At 39.8% G+C, this 19,181-nt stretch overlaps 1 protein-coding gene across 7 annotated transcripts in view; it reads right to left on the reverse strand.

Annotated features, from left to right (window-relative positions):
* Positions 1-19,181, reverse strand: part of MSI2 (musashi RNA binding protein 2) — a 518,653-nt gene that overhangs the window by 145,767 nt on the left and 353,705 nt on the right. The gene's annotated exons all lie outside the window — the stretch shown is intronic.

Raw genomic sequence — 19,181 nt, forward strand, 5'->3', positions numbered from 1 at the left:
GTGTTCAGTATAAACTACACAAGAGAAGCGGAGGAGGCTGGAAAGTGTATGCACTGAGTAAGGAGATAATACGCCTCATGGGGGGGTCTTGCGGGGTGTTCACTTTAATGTAGATCCTCTTAAATGTCTGTCATAATATTCCAGCTAGTACAAAAGCCACTCCGAACACCTCTGTAGATATATCAGTTTGGAGTCATATTCCTATAAGCAGCTAAAAATTGATATTGTAGTTCAGAAGCTCCGTTAACTCAAACAACACAAAAAGCTTATTTACTAGACATACATCACAAGGCTACTCAACTCAATGATCTGATACATCTTTCCTACAAAAATAACTGCACTTCAAGGAGTTTAACCAAACAAGATGGGGATCGAAAAGATAGTAGCACAAATGCACAGATGGTAATCTCCAAGGAATGAGATTACAGGTCCGAGCAGTAAAGAAATCAAATAAAACTCAACTATTGTGTAAAGGTTATAGATAGGGCTCAAAGTATTTCAAAAGCGAGAAATTCTAAATAATATATTCTTTTGTATGGCACGCAAACAAAAACAAAAAAATACCGGCAACTTCTCAAGAAGCTATTTTATAAAGCAATCAGAAAGATGGGGGGGGAGAAAAAACCCAATGTAAAGAAAGTGGTGACAACACAGCTGATTTTTGTCCGTAAAAGATGAAGATTTGAACGGTTCTGACAACTCATTTCCTAAAACATGAGAAGGCAATATTGTATAAATGTTAGCTGTCTAGATCTGCTGGTTTTGTCCAGGAGGAGACCATAGCGTGAAGAAATTTGTTAGGAGGTTAAAATAGGAAATTGAACGATTTCTTAAATGTTTGAAGGTTTGTCAGGACTGGCGAAGTGTATTCAACAAATGTAGTTAGTATCTTAAAGGGAATGTGTCATCACAAAATGACTAATTGTTTAAATAATGTTTTTATGTTAAACATATTTTCTAAGAATTTTCTGGTGACATTTTTCTAATTTTCATTTTTTTTCCTATTTATATTATAAAATAATCCTGATGTGTTGCAGTTTTCATTCTAACCACTGGGGCTGAAACTAAGCTGAGACTTCCTATTGTGTCTGTGGTCATAAGAGGAGGCTGCTGTAAAGTGATCTGTATACAAATAGATAGAGGAGACAATGGTAGCTCCCTGTGAAATGACCTCTTCAAAGGTGACGGAGCATGCTCAGTGATGTCTCACATTCATCTTAAGGGGACAAAGTCTTTCTATTGTGGCCTATGTCCATCAGTCTTGCTGCAAAGCATGTCACTAAATGCTGTTAAAGGGGAACTATCAACAGGTTAGACAAATCTAACCTGCTTATAACCTCTAAAGTGCCCAGGACGCTGAGAAGAAAGATATGTATCTAACCTTCCTCCTCAGCGCTGGTCCTGCGCTGTTGGCGTAATCTTTGGCCGGGAGAACTGTTAAAAGCCCTGCCTCACCCCCAAGGCATAGGACACTGGGGGGGGGGGGGGGCAGGGCAATGCTCCCAACACTGCTCCCGGCCAAAGATTACACTAACAGTGCTGGACCGACGCCGAAAAGGAAGGTAAAAGACACACCTTCCTCCTCAGCAGGTTAGATTCATATAATTCATGTTATTCTGCCAGATGACTGAAGTCTTCATACTAATGTTCTCTGTCGTCATAGTCTATAAATCTCATTATGAGCTGTCAGTGGTCATATTTAAACAATAGTTACCAACATTGCCAACAGTAACCCTCTTAAAATTTTACAGAGCAATCCTTTAGCACGTCTTCTGACACGGTAATACATGCTATGTGTTGTACAGTATGTATAAAAGAAACGCCAAGCCTGCACAGATACTTAGGTGAACGTTTTAATACAAACCTGTCCGCAGAAGGAAACCAGAGTATATAGCTGCATTTTCAAAGCCTGTACCCTTCATCATTCTAAATATCACACAGTCATTTGTCCCACTTCTCCCATCCTTTCATTACTAACGCTCAGGATAATAATACAATCTCTTCTGGCTGGATCAACAATTAACAAGAAAATGCAGTTTGGATTAGCGCTGTCAGAAACAGTCACCCGGTAATTAGCTTCTGCAACCACATAACAGGCGACTGCTGATATCAGAAAGACAAGCGACGTTTAGGATTTTCGCGGCATACGAGACCAGACACAAAACATTTATAAACAGATGACACATGTCAACGTAAAAAAGAAACTTAGAATCTAAAGCAGAATGCAAACTAATTGTAAGGCATACAGGGATTCGACTGCAATCACCAGTAATAGAAGGGAGACAGGGTAAAAATGAAGGATGGACTGAGGAGGGGGGAGAGGCTGCTAGGAGGAATTGTAACAAAGAATAACAAAAGGGATCAGAGATTTATAGAGCACTAGTAAAACACTAATCACAGACTGTTTCAAATTCATTTTTGATTAAGAGTTTTTTGCTTTCCTATATTTTCTAAACTGTATAACCTAGTAATAACTTTGGGGTCATTCACATGTTCTGTGTCCAGTCCGCAATTACGGATGATGTGCTATGGAACGGACTTCGGACATTTTTTGACATCATTCTTATTGCCAGGAGCTACGAGACATAATGTATCCGCAGCAGATTTTACACCCCACCGCAGCCACTCATTGGCTGAGCGGGACGTCCAGATGCCAGGAACCCCCAAAGCAAGCCGGAGCGCGATCGGTAATGTATGTACCGGGCTGCGAGTATGTAATCTCATTGAAAGTGACAGTGAAGGGATCCACAGCTGTGAACTTGCATCGTGAAATCCACTGCAGTTAGTGTGCAACCACCCTAAATCTTTGCACTAGTGTACTGACACAGCCACCATAGCATTAAGATGCATCATCCATTCATGGACCGTAACATGTGAATGCCCCCTTACTGAAGGTGTAAGTATTGCAATAGCAATAAAATATAAGCATATACTATTTTATAAAATATTATAGTTCATTAATTTGTCTTGTTTCTTCTGTAGTTAGATTCTGACTACAAACACTCTTCTTTGTAGTCAGGTTCAGTAGAGGTTACCATTGAGCTCTAAAGTGCACAGACTGTTCCACTGAAGAGCGGATCGTGCAATTTCCATGTCCTCTGATCTTGGGTTTCACGTAGTGTTTTGATCAGTATTTCACCAGTATATAGTCACTATTTGTAGTCAAAAGCATGAGTGGAATCTATGCAATGGAACCTTAGAAGCTCTGCAAATAGTGACATGGAAACCAAAACTTGTTGGTTGGATTTTGCACTGTGCTATTTGAGAAATAAAGCTCACTCTACTGCTTCCAGTGCTGGACTGACAGTTTTTTCCTTTGCTTTTATATTTTGGCACCTCAAAGCTAGTAAATATTGAGTTGTGGGTCTCTGATAACACTTGCTTTGTTAGCCTATGGTCACATCAGATAAGCAGACTACAATCAGGTAATACAACGGCTTAGCGGTAGGAGCGGTAAGTTGACATATACTGCAGCGTAATAGTGCAACGTCTATTGATTTTTTTTTTTATAGATTGAATATAGTCTACTAGTGACCATATTCAGTATTAAAAAAAATAATAATAATAATAATATTATATGTATGTATATATATATATATATATATATATATATATATATATATATATATATATATACACACACACACACACACACACAATTATGTCAGTATTGCTGGGAAGAACAATTATGTTCTTCCCAGCAATACTGGGAAGAACAGGTGGCTTTTAAGAAAAAAGGGTTAAAATTAAAACCTGCTCCAATTTTCTATATTTCATGTGAAGCAGCCAACTTTATAAATGTTGTTTAGGTCCCTCAACATGACAAAACTGAACTGGTGCCTTGACAATTTGAAAAATTATTATTGGAATAATAAGCCTTATAATGCCTCAAGCACATTAAAATAAATTAAGAAATATATTACTGGATAAAAAGACATATGGTAAACCTTATTTACTTACTAATTTGTGTGGTATCATTCATTATCCATTTTGGAAGCAGAGGATTTTTAAAAAAAGTGCCAATTCTTCAACATTATCTAAACTAATCTTCAACATTATCTAAGCCTCTTACCTTCATCCTCAGCGCTGTTCCCATGCAATAAGTAGATAGATTTGTTGTGGTCATTAAGGTCATTTTAAAGGTGTTATCCAGCGCTACAAAAACATGGCCACTTTCCCCCTACTGTTGTCTCCAGTTTGGGTGGGGTTTTGAAACCCAGTTCCATTGAAGTACAGTAAATGGAGCTTAATTGCAAACCGCACCTGAACTGGAGACAGTAGGGGGAAAAGTAGCCATGTTTTTGTAGCGCTGGATAACCCCTTTAAGCTCTGTCCTTAAGGGGTTAAGGAACAAACTCTCCTACAAATAGCACATGCTCTAACTTTACACTCTAGAATGTAGGTTATAGTACTGTACATATTCAATAGATCATTCCTATAATTTAGGCCTGCTTGAGATCTTGTATGTACTCACCAAGTTCATTTTGCTTTGCAAGTAAAGCTGCCAAATTTTACACCAATTAGATGGTGGAATAGAACTATTGTTGTTTTTTTAGAGTGCAGAAGTAATAATATTTTATTACACATAAATAGTTTTGTGTGAAAAATCACAATGAAAGTTAAGAAAAAGTAAAAAGGGTGTTTTTTTTTCTAATTAAACACAGATGTACTGAAATTTATCTAATTTTTAAGATTCATCTGCTGTATAATATTCCAGAGGCAGACACAGACTAGAGCGGGACGGGTCGCAAGGTTAGCCAGCTCTGCCCATGAGCCCATAATGCTGTTAAGATGGCCCTGCCCCCCTCCCAACGTAACCACACTATATAAGGTACTGTAGTACAGTTATATCCAGTGATCTGTAAGGGACATCTTCTTTGAGTGAACCACAGGGGATGCTTTCTCTGATCAGGGCCATCCACATTTCTTCTCCATCTTGTCCAAGCTATCATGAAAAATTCTACTAACCAGTAATTCTCTCCACAGATTTTACCGGACAAAGCAACCTCCTCACCTATATAGAAACTCCCCATCTGTACTATTCCTCACAGCAATAGTGACCACTTTGCACCACCATATAGTAGGTCCCTTCTATGCCCCTATTTAGTAGTTAGCCAGCTCTGATCCCATGGAGGTGTATAAAATTAGAAAGGAGGAGGCAAAACAGATTAAACATGCTGCTAAAGCTTCAAAAAAGGAAGGAATTGCAAACCTGTAAAGAAGTGGGATAAAACATTTTTTTTTTTTAGATATATTACTAACAAGAAGTACAACTGTGGCACTAGTAATTTTGTGGTGGGGGGGGGGATTCCTATATTGATGGCGATAAAGTGGTTGCTAACCATTCGAATACTTTTGCTCAGTTATTTCAGAAGATGCATTTAAAATCACAATTGGATATAGCATTGCTTCCAGATTTAAGGTTTTTGCTCCAGTGTTTTAAGGGGAACTTGGCTGTTTAAAGTTGAATAAGGCAATGGGTCCAGATGGTGTCCACCACAGAGTAATAAGAAACTGATCATAAGAACAAGAGGAGACAATCTGAGGTGAGTTGGGGGTAAAGACCAGAAGCAAATGAGAAAGCATTACTTTACTGAAAGCATAGTAGAGGCTTGGAACAAACTTCCAAGACAGCAGTAACAGAATTTAAGCAATGATAATAATAATAATAATAATAATAATAATAATAATAATAATAATAATAATAATAGGAATTATATAAGGGCAGGCTACTTAGACCAGGTGGTCTTTTTACGCGGACAATCTTCTATGTTTCTATATAGTGTAAGGCCACCTTTGTGTCTCCACATAGTATTAGGTCCCATCTTTGTGCCCATCTATAGTATTGGGTTCTTTTTATGTCCCTATATAGTATAAGTTCCCCCTTGTTTCCACATATAATAGGTAACCCCCGTGACCCATTGTTATGTTAGGCTTGTCTGCACCCCATAGTGTTAGACCCTCTCTTTGCTCCTATATAGTGTTAGGTTCCTTCTGTACCTATATACAGCAGTAGGCACCCTCTCTTCCCCTATATAATATTGCCCCCCCTATCCTCAGGCCCATGTGCAGTGGAAATGGCTGCATAGGTCTACCACATGCTCAAATTAAATTTCGAAAACTTCAGTTTTTATGTATCTTTAAAAATTTCCAAAGAAATTCAAAGCTTCAATTTCTGCACAGGACAAAATATTGAAATGGAATCAAACCATCTGAAGTGTACTTTAAGATAATCATGAGAAATAAATGTTTCTGATTTCTGGTTTTAAAACATCATTTAAAAGGGGGAACGATCAACAGGTTAGACGAATCTAACCTGCTGATAGCCCCCTATTGCGCACAGGGTACCAAGGAGGAAGGTATGTCTCTTAACTTCTTCCTCAGAGCCGCTCTCTTGGTCCGATGCACCATTGGGAGCACTGGCCCATCCCTATTGCGTGAGCAAAATCTGTCCGCCTCAGTGATTATCATTAGAAGGAGCAGGCCAGCTTACGTGAGGGGGCGGGGAAGTGCTCCTAACGTTTTACACTGCTAACAGCACAGGAACACTGAGGATGAAGGTAACAAACATATCTTCCTCGGCATCACCCTTACATAATAGGGGGCTATCAGCAGGTTAGATTCATTTATTCATTCATTTAACTCAAACACTGACCTTACTCCTTATCCTACAGAGAACAAGCATAGTGAGCAGACTTTCTCCCTGTTCTGGAGGATGTTTACAAAACTGGGTAACATTTAGAAGATATGTATACAGAAATGTGTAAAGAGCACAAAGGGAATATAGAGAAAGGGAAAACCAGACACCAAAGTCAAACATAAATACAAGTCTTTAGCTTACACTTCCTAGCAAAAGACATGTCCAGCACTGTAAGACATCTATACACTGAGAACATAACCATCATTTGTGAAGTTGTTTGTTTGGCACACACACTAGTGTCACAAGAGGATCAGTACTAGTGCTGCCTTCCTGGGCAGCTAGCAAGTTGTCAACTGCTGCTGTTCCTTTTGAGAACCCAAGGCTGTATCTGTCACTTCCATCTGTCAATTGGAAACACAACAGGATTTTGGCAATTTAGAATGTCACAAACTACAAGATAAGCAAAGCTTAATAATCAGACCCTGACTATATTTCTTTAGTATTCCAAATAAAAATACCAAATTTATATAAAAAGTTGGTAGTACATCAAGGATCTTATTACTAACTAAAAAAAAAAAAGCTGCACTAAATATAGAACAGAAGCAGGTCATTATCTAGGCTATACATCACTTAAAGGGGTTATCCGAGACTAGAAAAACACAGCTGCTTTCTTCCAAAGACAGCACCACACCTGTACACAGTACTATGCGGATATCTTCGGAGCCCACATATGTTTGGTGAGCAAACAGGCCTCCATATATGAGAATTAATCCATGCATCAATTCTAATGCATAATAGAAGTGTTATCCCTTATCCAGAGCCCAATTTATAATAATGAGGCAAAACTTGTATTTCAGCAGGTCCCAGCAGAATGTTAAAAAAAAAAAAAAAAAATAGCCCCTTTAAATAAAATTGTTCAATCTAGTTTGGGAAAAAAAATTAAAATGACAGATATACTATAGATAAAAAAATAATATATATTTCTCTTTTATCAGCTAGATCATGATCGATCTGTCACACGCTAAGCTTCTTGGAAGCTATAATAGGCTTTGTCTCTTTAGCATCTTAACCCATTGGATAAGACAGAAATCCGTACAGGCCTGTTCTGCGGCACCTAATGGGTTTATTTGTGCAGTGTGGATGACACTGTTATCCTGTAACGTAAATGGCAACATCAGCAGAAAGGGTGTGCTAAATTTAGAGGACAAAGAGATACCAGCTGAATGTCACAGCATCTAAAGAAAGCACAGCCAAATACCTGGGTCACATGCACAACATTACACATGAAGTACGCCTTGTGCTTAACTACACTGTGAAAGAACACAAAGACAATGAAGTGGCAGGAGCTTTAGAAACGACTTACGGATGGGATTAGACATGAAATCTGTTCTCTATAACAGACAAATGATTTTATGCAGTTGATAATAAATCGGTGTTCTCCGTCTTGCACGGCTTACATGGGTTGCTGCTGAAAACACGACTTAGTATCTGGCAGAAAATCTATCTCTAAGTATCTGTAGTAATGGCAGCCTTGTGCATTGTCAAAGAGGAAAACAGAAAACATTTCAGTTTGTACTTTGCCGCAGTCTGCCTAAAGCATACAATGCTCTTTGACATGGCTGTTTTTTTGTATTTCACTTCTCATATAGACATCAAAAGCCACTTTAGTTTACAGTTGCATTTCACAGACTATCTGGACAGAAGGACGAAATTTGCTTTTGTCTTGGTTTTGATGTATCGGTTTATTGCTAAAGGGAAACTAGCTTTAAAACCTTTATGTGCACAGTATGTGGCGGAAGGGCAAACTTCTACATTACATATTACATATTAGAATGCATACCTTTCACCAAAGAGGAAAAGTACATATGACCTCTATCAATGGCTCTATACATAATAAACTAAATAATTTCATTTAAAGGGAAATTACAGAAAAATATATTGTTATGACTACTTCAAGAACCGAGACGATATTTCAAAAATACCAAATGTAGGAGTCAGACCCCATACTCCTAAGCCCTGTATCGGCAATATTCAGAACAATAATAATTGTTTTTAGAGGAGGTTAACATATTTTGGAGGGTACAAATATAGATACACATGTAACCATCAGACACGAGTGAGGGCTCTGCTCACAAGGCCTTACAATTAGTGTTGAGCGGAGAGGCCAAACAGTTTGTGTTCGGCAACATTCTCTGTTCTGCATTCGACTTCCTGTGGCTGCATAAGTTGGATGGAGCCCTAGGAAAACATGGATACAGATACAGGCACAGGCCGAGGAAAAGGATTGAGACAGGAGGCAGAAAGGCTAAAGTGCTTCATTTCTACAATGGCCCGGGCATCTTTTATGAATAGAAATAGAGCAAGTGGAGTTGTGTGAACCAGTCACTTGTCAATGAGGGCAAAAACAGGAGTGTATGGCAATTGTGACGGTAGGGGTTACTCCAAGCCCTGTAGATAATGAATTAAAGCAATTGTGCCAATAAGTAGATTGCTTTGTGGTTTTTTACATGAATAGACCGACACTGGTGCAGGGATGCCAGTGCCATGGTCCTTCTTTTGAACCATAGCCCAGTTCCCACGCTCTGTGCCAATTTATTCCCAAGCACCAGCCCAGCATGAAGCATTAGGGGCTGGCCCGCCACTCCCGCAGTGTGACGATGTCCCCTCTGTGACATGGCTCCATTGATTCTAATGGTGCCACATCACAGAGGGGAGGGAAAATCATCACACTGGGGGCTTGGTGAGCTGGCCTTCAGTGCTTCATGCCTGGCAGGTGCTTGAGAATAAACCAGCACCAATGCGTGTGAACCGGGCCGTGGTTTAAAAAAAGGACTGCGGAACCGGAATCTCTGCGCCAGTGACGGTCTATTCATGTACAAAACCACAAAGCAATGTACCTACTGGTACATTCGCTTTAAGCACTGGCCACACATGCAAACTACTCTTCAACTCATTCTAGGGACAACTTTCCCTCATTCCTAGGGACAGAGAAGTACTATCTTGGGAATTAGGCCAGGTGTTTGCTATTCAAAGTAACAATTCAATGGACAATAATTCCAAATCCTTAAGAGGTTACATCCTAAAATACTGGGCAATCTTAGAGCACTCCTCCCTCCTGCCCCTAGCCTGCCCTATGATGCTGACAGATTCATTTTAAACATTTTTGGAAACTTCTAAGTGATCGGTTAAAATAAACAGATATATGTGCATTGTTGTATACTCGGGTAACTATTTTTCTTTTTATATCCAACAAGGGCTAACCGTAACTTATCTTTCATTTTCACTAAGCAATTTAAAAATTGAAGCTGCAAAGTGGTTGCTATGGACAACAAAGACACTGTATGAGTCAGTTTTGTTACATGAGACCATTAACTTCTATTGATTAAGACAAAGCAATGCAGAAAAATACAACAACAAAAAACAGCTCTGCAGTAAATAAATACATCTCCCTACAATTCTTCTTGGCCTAAGCTGATCTTTTGATTAAATGCCATATCGAGTGTATAGTGAGAAATGCTAGCTGTGTTTCATTGTCAACTAACTTCATAAACAATCTATCATGAAAAACAGAATAGTAATTGTGAAAGAAATCAATTCTTGAAAGACAGAGCTCTGCACAATAAGTGAGGCAGGCGTCAGGGCTTTCCTCGAAATATCCCCTGTCCAACCGAACTAGAGAATTTCACTGTTAAGTCAAGTGTACTTTATTTTTACTTAATATGTAATATTAATCCCCTCTGCACCCTGACATGCAATAATAAAGGTGTTCTGGTGTAGTTCATAATACATAACTACATCTCTCACATTTTCACTTTATTTTTTTTTTTTTACAAATGTTTAAAGTAGTCAAAACAGGTTAACACAACCAATACACACCCAGCAGGGGTAGTCTGGTTAAGAAAACCCATTTTCAAATACCCTTATAGAAGGTAATAGAAGTGACACCCTATTCCTCACACTGATCTATTGGCCAAAGTACAGAGCAGTTACAAAAAGGTGGTGTGGTTTGGATGACCAGACATATCTACACATTACACAGAGAGATCACAGATTTTAATGGAAAATGTATATTCAGTAGCTACTTTTCCTAGTAGCGCTGATCACATCTGATCGCTGGGAATCCCAGCAGCAGGTCACCTTGGCATCAACTTATCATCTAAAGCAGACACCCTTTAGAATTCAAGTCTATCAAGCACAACATCTATTATGATACTTGACCTAAAAGCTGATATTGCGTCACTGAAGGACCTTTAAGAGCAACTACAATTCCAGGCCCTGATGGGCTTATAAATAGGTTTTATAAAGTGGAATTCTAATAGCCCCTTGTATGCTATAGACATTTATATGTATCAGTAAACTGTTTAGGAGAGAAAGCACAACTGTTTCTCATCATCATAATTTAGTGGAGGTGAGATGCTGTACTAGAAACAAGTAAGGGTCCTTCTACATTTACCGATTTTCATCTAGCACAGATCGGCTGATCGATGGCACTTTTACACGGGCCAATCAGCAGCTTTAAGACAGCCTGTTTAAATATTGATTTCTAAACTAAATCTTACCAAAGATACACATGTAATGGGAAATTATGCAGAACTAATATAGATAGTTTTTTAAAAGGGCATTAACCCAGCAATGTTCTAACAGGTTATATAAACATATACCTTATTAGCTCAAACCGTTCAATCAAACTTCAAATAATAAATTGATAACTTGAAGCGCAGAATGGAGATGGTAAATTAAGAGGATGTGCCCATGGGCATAATCTGCTGGGCTTTGGTGCAGAACTGCACTGATCAAGAACAACATGGTTGACCTAAAAGACCTTCAATGAAGAAGGCTTCAGGTAAAACATATCATTTCTATAACATAAATAGGATGTTGACAACTCCAGTACTTGCCTTCTTTCTGTTGAAAAATATATTACTATGCTGACAGACCCGAAGATAGACCTTAATATTGACTAACAGGGTTAGAATAGCTGGAATTTCCCAAGGTCAATCAAATATGGTCAATGGTGTTTCTGTCTATAACTAACTATTGGGCATTTTCAGCTGACATTATAAAATTTCCATGTTAATCCATTTTAATAGATTTTATGACTTCAACCTAGAAAGACCTCTTAAAAAATACCTACCATTAAAAAAATGTTGGCCTTCATACACTACTGTGGTAGAGTGAAACTAAACGCAAGGACCAGAGTATGTATGGCCAGTATGAAATCATTAACTATGAAACTGCAAAAAGTTCTTTATAATGATCATTACCCTTTAAGGTACTAAGATAATAACCAAATCTTATACCTAGGCAACAAACATAGAATTTACCATCAACTAAGGTGAAAAAGGCCTCTTAGCTGCATTATGTACATAGAAGAGAGTGTAGCTATGTTTCAGATATTGCCAGTTTCCAGGTTCCTGTCTAGAACATCATCTCACTTTTCTAATTTGATAACAGGCCATTTGCTTAAATGTGCTTTGGTGGAGAAATCACATGTCAGAAGACAACTCACATGGCGTAGTGTAGGCGCTAAATCAGTTGGAAGTTACTGTGGGATCATCCTACTACAAAAACCTGGGGTAATTGGGGTAACCAGTTGAAAGCACCATTTTTTCTTAGTTTTTAGACAAAGGGCAAAGAATCCACAAATTATATATTCCTGGAACATGAGAATTTAGAATGTACAAAGTTAGCAGGTGACTTGCACTGTTGTGTAGTGTTGACAGTTCCCATGCTGACTGTCACAATAGTAGTTTTTGTTAAAAGGGTACTCCAGCAGGGGGGCTATTTTGGGATCTGGCCGGGGAGGAGGTGGCTGAGAAAAAAGACGTCCACTCACCTCCCTGGATCCAGCGGCGGGTCCCGTATCGCGGCGCTCCGATCCCTGGCCACTTCCTGGTGTCTGACGCGGGCTCGAGACGTGACTTGAAACGGATCCTGCCTCTGTCACTGACTGGCCGAGCGGACTTGAGCCCGCATCAGACATCAGGAAGCGGCCGGGAACCGTGGACCGGAGCGCCATGATACGGGACACGCCGCTGGATCCGGGGAGGTGAGTGGACGTCTTTTCTCTCAGCCACCTCCTCCCCGGCCAGATCCCAAAATAGCCCCCTCCGCTGGAGTACCCCTTTAATGAAGCAAGAACAGGCATGTGGATTATACTACTAAAGCATGTATCTTTTATGTTTGTTTCTACTAGTTAATCAGTATTTCTCAATTAGGGTTTTGCAGAAGATGCCACCTTCATGCTTGGAATTGGGTACCCATAGAGGTTCCCAATGCAATGTAAAAAAATTAATCATTACAAAAAAAATAAAAAAATAAAAAAGTTTAATGTATCTTTCCAAAATTACATTATTAAAAAGAATGTGTTACCACTTAATGTGTATAATACATAAAAATGAAGGAATGATCCAGAGCAGAAAATCCCAATAAAAAGACATTTATTTAGGCAATTTAATTATTTGTAATTGCTCTAAAATATTTCAGGACTTCGGCTTTATTCACATGCTCTGTGAAGTTGTCCATGATCACTGACAAATTTATAGCCCATTGCTTTCTATTGGGCTATTCACATGTTGAATTTTTTTTACGGATCCGCAATTTGTTCTGTGAAAAAATAGGACATTTCATAACTCGGACGAGATCACAGCACAGATTCCCCCGTTGAAGACTATGAGATGTGTTTTTCACGGGTTGCATAGATTTGACAACCGTGCAGTCTGTGAAAAACACAGATGTGATGTAATCAGTGTAATTTAAAAAGCTTTAAACGGATCCTTGAAAAACATGGATGCAATTGCGGATGGTTTTTCACAGATTAAGGAGGTTGAAAGCGGACTTCCTTAACGGACCTTGAAAATCACTGAACGTGTGAATGCAGCCCCCGTAAAATCTTAGGGATCATTCACATGATCCGTGCCACGACCCCCACTGTGAAAAAATTGTGCAGATAGCGGCACGGATCCCCCCCGATCCCCCCCCCCCCGCCACCTGGCAGCAGAGATGACAAGAGCGCAGAAGACAACTACTCACCTACTCCCACCGTGCTGGTGAACATCTGAGCCCGCCGGCACGGGGGGGGGGGGGGGGTAGGGAAGTAGTTCTCTTCTGCTCTCCTGTCATCTCTGCTGCCGGGGGTTGGGGGGGGGCTGCACTTTGGGGGATCTGTGCATGGGAAATCATGTGCATGATAATCATAAAAGATCAATACATAAGCAATTGGGGCTAGCATTTTAAAGATACGTTAGTCAAATGATAAAGCAGTTTATACTTGAAGCATGTCTACCACAACCACTAACAAAACTTGGCAAAGAATTCAGAACACTCTCCATGGACTAATTTAGCAGAGATCGGAATCAGTTGTGGTTTAAAACAAGGTAGGAGCCGACCTTCAGTTTAGCACAAAAAAAGCAAAATAGAGCCACATTTGGTCCCTGATCTCCAGATGCGAAGCAAAATAATGAACAACATTAAATAATTCCATTGTCTCTAGTACAGAGGGAGGCACAAAGGTATTTGATTCCCTTCAATAAATGTATGATTTGCCTAATAATAGTTCGGCTAGGACCTGATCAAAGTGGGAAACATTTCAGTTGATGTAAAGAGAAAATGAATTTGCAGTTGTTAGATCTAACCCATTGTTGTTTAATTAATTATACAGGATCTTCGTTAATATAATTTCCAACTGGGGTCTACTAAATTTACAGGATCAGTGTGCAGCCAAAAGCTGCTCCTTAAAGCAGGATACAAAGTGAGCAGTGTAAAATAATAATTACCAATTAGAGAACCCACCAGGCACATTTTTATATTTTCCTTAATTGTGAGAATTTGCTTCTGTATGAACACAAAGAATAGCAAAGTGTTTAGAGACTAAGGGCTCACGTACACAATGATACTGCAGCTCAGAAAAACCTCCTAGTTGTATGGAGCATAATGTAACACCCATAGTCGTCTATATGAGGCCACACATTATCTCTGTATGCCTTAGACTTCAGGCAATTGCATATCAGCAAATCATTGTGTACCAATATAACAAGAACACTGCGGCATACTAAACCTAAAAGCAATGCCTCTAGAAGAGAAGACCTGGGATCCTGGACTGCACAGTATTGCATGAAGCCTTAAGGAGATGTCTGGGATAAAATCTACATTTAACTATGCTGCCTGGACTGTTGTGGACATGTCAGTGATATATACCTACCAGTCCCATTCCGCCTCTAGGTTCCAAGCTGCCTGCTCTTTGCGAACATCCGGTCACGTGCATTCCCTCTGGAAATGGAAGTTCAACATAGCCTGTATACAGCCTATGCCGAGCTTCCATTTCTGGTGTGAATGTCACCAGATGATTTTAATTTGCCAACAGGTAAGTATTTATAATTTATTTCCAAAAACAGTGCCACATCCTTCCCCAGGTTGTTTATAGCATTACAATTCAGCTCCATTCACTTCAATTGCACAGAGCTGCAAAGCCCCATTCAAACTATAAACAAGATTAGTGCTATTTCTGGAAGGGAGAGGCAATGTTTATCAAAGTCTGGATAATCCCCTTAAAGGGAGCCTGTCATCATTTTTATGTTGTCTGCACCAGTGCTTCTCAAACTTTTCTACTGGAGCCTCACCCAACAGACCAAGGCAATGCCTGGGCCTCGCCAGACTGACCAAGAGGATACCAGGACCTTATCATCTGTGCTTTCACCCATCTCCCAATTTCTATAAGCTAATAAAGCAAGTACCAAATAAATTAATAATGTTGCTAAACTGGAGATTTTTGCAAACAGCAAAAGGACTGTGCAGCTTATGGTTACTTTTTTGAAAATTGCTTGGAGAGAGGAGAGAAAAATCGGGTACGAAGATCCAGCGCTGCCACTGTATGCAGACAATTGCACCAACGTGTAGGAGAACAGATTGCACTTTATTCAGAAAAGCACAAGGTTAACATGTTTCAGGAGACACTCTCCCTTCCTCAGAACAGCGTGCATGCATGTGGATGGAACAGTCACAGTTTAAAACAGGAAAAGCCCACCAATCCCGCCCACCAGGGGGAGGGAGGGGGAGTCAAATGACAGATTGTCAGTAACATAATCAATGAAAAGATGAAACAAAGTTAAAAAACACTAAAAATTCAATTGATAAGTAAAATTCATATAAAGATAAAACTATTAGATAAAAACCATTCAGAAATTGGTACATACAGTTCATGCGGGTGGTAGAATGGACGGCAGGGCTCAGGGAGCCAGTATATTGACACCAAACGGCTGTTAATGGGGTGAGAGCCGTGCTTACAGCTGTGGATGTACAAGCAGGCTCCCAGAGCCCCATACAGCAGTCGCGTGGTTAAAAGTGGGCGGAGCTGGGCGGGGTCGCCACTAATTTGGCTGTGAAAAGTTAGAGACTGGCTTCTATTGTATAGATGCCGCGAATAAATAGTTATGCCCAACTACCACTGTATGTGTGTATATATATATATATATATATATATCTCCAAACTCTACATTTCTGGCACTTACACATCACTGTGGAGCTGGCATCGTGGCATCTATACAATAGAAGCCAGTCTCTAACTTTTCACAGCCACATTAGTGGTGACCCCGCCTAGCTCCGCCCACTTTTAACCACGCGACTGCTGTATGAGGCTCTGAGAGCCTGCTTGTACATCCACAGCTGTAAGCATGGCTCTCACCCTGTTAACAGCCGTTTGGTGTCAATATACTGGCTCCCTGAGCCCTGCCGTCCATTCTACCACCCGCATGAACTGTATGTACCAATTTCTGAATGGTTTTTATCTAATAGTTTTATCTTTATATGAATTTTACTCATCAATTGAATGTTTAGTGTTTTTTAACTTAGTTTCATCTTTTAATTGATTATGTTACTGACAATCTGTCATTTGACTCCCCCTCCCTCCCCCTGGTGGGCGGGATTGGTGGGCTTTTCCTGTTTTAAACTCTGACTGTTCCATCCACATGCATGCACGCTGTTCTGAGGAAGGGAGAGTGTCTCCTGAAACATGTTAACCTTGTGCTTTTCTGAATAAAGTGCAATCTGTTCTCCTACACATTGGTGCAATTGTCTGCATACAGTGGCAGCGCTGGATCTTCGTACCCGATTTTTCTCTCTTCTCTCCAAGCAACACTGTCACTACGGGCCCCCAATCCGGGAGTATCCCGTCCGTGGGTTCATCTAGCTTTGGCAGCCACTGTTTGCTTTCACCACTTTCTCCAGTGCAACGTATCCAGTACCCCTAAGTAGGGTGATACGCTTCCAGGCTACCAGTGGCTACCAGGTGAGCGCATTACCTCTCTCACTCTCTCATCCACCCTCTGGTATCCAGGCGCCGGTGCCTTGTCCTTTTTTTTCTTTTTCAGCTTTTTTGAAAATTGGCTTCCCAGCTGGGCCACACCAACAACTATGGGGCACCTAATAGTTTGAGAAGCACTGGTCTACACCATGATTTATTGTGGCGTTCCCTGTCAGCTTCTCTCTACCGCACCAGCCTTAACTGATTGCACTCCTTCATTAACTGGGTTAACTGGGCATTAACTGGGTTATCCAACATTACAAAAACATGGCCACTTTCTTCTAAAGACAGCACCGCTCTTGTCTCCAGTTTGGGTGCAGGTTTTAAAATTCAGTTCCATTGGAGTGAAAGGAGCTTAATTGCAAACCACACCTGAACTGAAGAAGAGAGCGTTGCTGTCTCTGAAAGAAAGTGGCCATGTTTTTGTAGCGCTGAGTTTGATAACCACTTTAACATCAGTGGTAAAAACAGAAGCCCCCAAGAACACGGCCCAGACAGCATGGAAGTGAAGACAGATTCCTATTCACATTGTCATACAAAAATGAATAAGTCTGATGCTGGTTTTACTAAAATTATCATAAAAACAATTATCAAGCCAAATCTTTTTGAACCAATAGACCATAGAGACACCTTACACCCATTGTTAGAGGAGACATTCTGCTTCTACATAACATTTGTTCTAGCACAAAAGCTAGAGTCTAGCTTTACGATATAAGTCATAAAGATATATTATATATATTTTCACAGTGCTTTTCTTGTCCCAGTATTGGATGGTGTTAGGAATAAACACCACCCTATGTCTATGCCTGATTTAATGTTTTTTTTCCTCACAGGACTTTGATATTGACAGCCTATCTTTGGTCCATCTACCAGCACTCCCAGCACTGATGGGACATTATTGCTTCGATGAGTACTATGCCCTGTTTATTGTTCGATATACATGATGACATACATTTGGTAGCGGCTGCAGTATGAAGCAATGAAGAGCACTATGCCTGGTAGATGATGAAGACAATGTGCCCCATGTTAAAGCAATGCGGTCCCTTCAGCCAGCTGATTGGAGGGGCAGCCAGTAGTTAAACATTCCCTTCCCATCTGAGTCAGTATTTAAAGCGGAACAAAACAAATGAATACATTACATAAGCTAAACAAACAAAGCCCTGCTTGCAATTTATAAAATAAATGAATAGAGGTAACAGTAATACAATGTTCCCATAATGTGACTGGATAACACTAGTTGCTCGCCTAAGCATCCAGGAAACTTTATACTACTTTTTTTTTTTTTTATTAATTCCCTTATCGCTTATACAAACGTTAAACTTTACAGTCAGGGATATAACAAGCCATTTTAATCACATAACTAAGAAAATAACCAGGCAATGATCCCTGAAAGAACTAGAAATACAATAAAAAGGCAAGTGGTGACAGAAGCTACCATCTGGGTTTGGACATAGTTCTGAAGATAAGGTAGGTAATATATCTATACACTCAACATAAGGAATTGTGTGCTTCTTAATCAACTAATCTGAGCTCTGAATCAGTTAATATCTTCCCGATACTGCACTGACACAGCCGTGCAGCTGTGTCAGTACAGTAATGCAAAGTATCACTGTCGTTATAACTTTCTAAATCAACAGTAGATGTGAAATAAAGCAAATGTGCAATATGCATTCATTTTTCATTTGGTTATAATGTTGTAAAACAAAGCTGAACTTACTACCAGATATTCAGGTCCAGTCTCCTAAAGGCAGATTTTTAGACTGGTGCTAGTAGAAAAAAAAAAAAAAAAACAGACTAAGCACAGGAATTCCGGCCAGTACAGAGAGTCACAGCTCAATGTGTCCATCAGTCACATGACTGCCTTCTCTCTGCGAGCGTTTAGATGACCTGGGATACGCAGGACTTCCTGTTTTCTGAATTTTTGACAAAAAAAAAGTCAGAAAACAGGAAGTGCTGTGTTTTCCATGATAACTAAAAAAATTAATAATTTATATTGCAAATTTGTTTTATATCACATGTTGACCAGTAGGGTTCTCAGTGGTCACATTCCACCAATCTAGCATTTATCACCAATATGGTGGATTGGTAATACTTCCTACAGGCTAGAATTCGGCTGCCTTTAGGAAAAAGAAAAATGAAAACACAATACGCCCGTTTAAATACATTAGCCGGTTACTAAATGTACTAGTCACAACTGAGTAAACAATCTTGACTTCCATTATGCTTCCGCAAAGTGCTTCTTGA

This window comes from Dendropsophus ebraccatus, chromosome 5 (assembly GCF_027789765.1).
Source record: "Dendropsophus ebraccatus isolate aDenEbr1 chromosome 5, aDenEbr1.pat, whole genome shotgun sequence".
Lineage (NCBI taxonomy): Eukaryota > Metazoa > Chordata > Amphibia > Anura > Hylidae > Dendropsophus > Dendropsophus ebraccatus.